This window comes from Eschscholzia californica, unplaced genomic scaffold (genome assembly GCF_041429995.1).
Source record: "Eschscholzia californica isolate CP2 unplaced genomic scaffold, dmEscCali1.0.p SCAF_176, whole genome shotgun sequence".
Classification (NCBI taxonomy): domain Eukaryota; kingdom Viridiplantae; phylum Streptophyta; class Magnoliopsida; order Ranunculales; family Papaveraceae; genus Eschscholzia; species Eschscholzia californica.
The window spans coordinates 30,001-32,500 of NW_028238283.1; positions in this window are offsets into that span (position 1 = coordinate 30,001).

Genomic DNA, 2,500 nt, shown 5'->3' on the forward strand with positions numbered 1-2,500 from the left:
TAAGGTGTCCCATGTGCGTCCCATGATGTCCCATGCGCGTCCCGTGCCGGCCCGAGCCTCACCAAGGCCGTCCCATGCGCGTCTCGTGCCGTCCCGAGCTGTGCCGAGGCCGTCCCGTGCTGTCCCATGCCGTCCCGAGCCTCGCCAAGGCCGTCCCGTGCCGTCCGAGCCTCGCCAAGGCCGTCCCGTGCCGTCCGAGCTGTGCCGAGGCCGTCCCGTGCTGTCCCATGCCGTCCCGAGCCTCGCCAAGCCCGTCCCGTGCCGTCCGAGCTGTGCCGAGGCCGTCCCGTGCCGTCCCGTGCTGTCCCATGCCGTCCCGAGCCTCGCCAAGGCCGTCCCATGCGCGTCCCGTGCCGTCCGAGCTGTGCCGAGGCCGTCCCGTGCTGTCCCATGCCGTCCCGAGCCTCGCCAAGGCCGTCCCATGCGCGTCCCGTGCCGTCCGAGCTGTGCCGAGGCCGTCCCGTGCTGTCCCATGCCGTCCCGAGCCTCGCCAAGGCCGTCCCATGCGCGTCCCGTGCCGTCCGAGCCTCACAAAGGCCGTCCCAGGCCGTCCCGTGCCGTCCCATGCGCGTCCCGTGCCGTCCGAGCCTCACCAGGGCCGTGACATGCCGTCCCGAGCCTTACCAAGGCCGTCCCGTGCCTGACCAAGGCCGTCCCGTGCCTCACCAAGGCCGTCCCTTGCGCGTCCCGTGCCGTCCCGAGCCTCACCAAGGCCGTCCCATGCGCGTCCCGTGCTGTCCCATGCGCGTCCCGAGCTGTCCCATGCCGTCCCGAGCCTTAGCAAGGCCGTCCCATTCGCGTCCCGTGCTGTCCCATGCGCGTCCCGTGCTGTCCCGTGCCGTCCCGAGCCTGACCAATGCTGTCCCGTGCGCGTCCCATTCTTTTGGCTCGGCTGGCCCGTGCATTCTATGGGGTCGTGGGACATTTCGAAATCCACCCGGACCATTTCGACTCTCTCTTCATTAATACTATTGAGGTATTATTTATGAATTATTGGAGAAAAGAAACGGAAGAAAATATTTTTTTTTCTATTTTTTATGAATTTTCCGGTGTTTATTCACTTAAAAATTCATAGAAAAATAAATATTTATCGGAATCGCTATTATAATATATCAAAAAAATCCTTGCGAAAAGACCTTTCCAACGAGTATAAGTTTGCTGGATTCCGACGAGTAACGAAGGAGTAAAGACCCAGTATGCTTGGTTAAAAAATTGATGTTTCCTTGTGAAAATAGGAAAAACAATAACTTTGCACTATAAGGGGGAGGGTTGAGCTCCTTCCCCAGAGCGTGCACAGCACTTGTGCTGGCACGTTCCCTAGTGCTCGCCAAGCACCATAGGGCATCCAAAGGGCAAAGCTCGGCCTACTACATGATGGGAAGCTTCTAATATGTCGGAATACGAAGAGATTTCGTGCGACCCGAAGCTCGGCTCGGGCGTCCCGGCCTGTCCCGAGCTGTGCCGAGCGCGTCCCAGGCCGTCCCGAGCCAAGTCTCGGGCGTCCCAGGCCGTCCCGAGCCAAGTCTCGGACGTCCCAGGCCGTCCGGAGCTGTGTCGAGGCCGTCCCAGGGCGTCCCGAGCTGTAGCGAGGGCGTCCCAGGCCGTCCCGAGCCAAGTCTCGGGCGTCCCAGGCCGTCCCGAGCAAAGTCTCGGACGTCCCAGGCCGTCCCGAGCAAAGTCTCGGGCGTCCCATGCCGTCCCGAGCTGTGGCAAGGGCGTCCCAGGCCGTCCCGAGCAAAGTCTCGGGCGTCCCATGCCGTCCCGAGCTGTGGCAAGGGCGTCCAAGGCCGTCCCGAGCTGTGCCGAGGCCGTCCCGAGCCTAGTCTCGGGCGTCCCAGGCCGTCCCGAGCTATGGCGAGGGCGTCCCAGGCCGTCCCGAGCTATGGCGAGGGCGTCCCAGGCCGTCCCGAGCCAAGTCTCGGGCGTACCTGGCCGTCCCGAGCTGTAGCGAGGGCGTCCCGTGCCGTCCCGTGCTGTCCCATGCGCGTCCCGTGCCGGCCCGAGCAACAGCTCGGGCGTCCCGTGCCTCGGCCCTTCCAAGTGGTGCTTCGTCGGACATCTCGATATCCACTCGAGCATTTTCGACCATTCTCCATATGTGGGTGTGTGGGTATTTATCAGGAATATTGGAGAAAGAATCGGGAAAAAAATATTTTTTTTCTATTTTTTTTGAATTTTTAATTGTTTATTCACTTAAAAATTCATAAAAAAATAAATATTTATCGGAATCGCTATTATTATATATCAAAAGAATCCTTGTGAAAAGACCTTTCCAACGAATGCAAGTTTGTTGGATTTGGACGAGTAACGAAGGAGCAAAGGCCGAGTATGCTTGGTTAAAAATTTGATGTTTCCTTGTGAAAATAGGGAAAACAATAACTTTGCACTATATAGGGGAGGGGTGAGCTCCCTCCCCAGGCCGTGCACAGCCCTTGGGCTGGCAGGTGCCTTGGCCCTTGGGATGCAACATAATGCATCCCAAGGGCAAAGCTCGGCACGG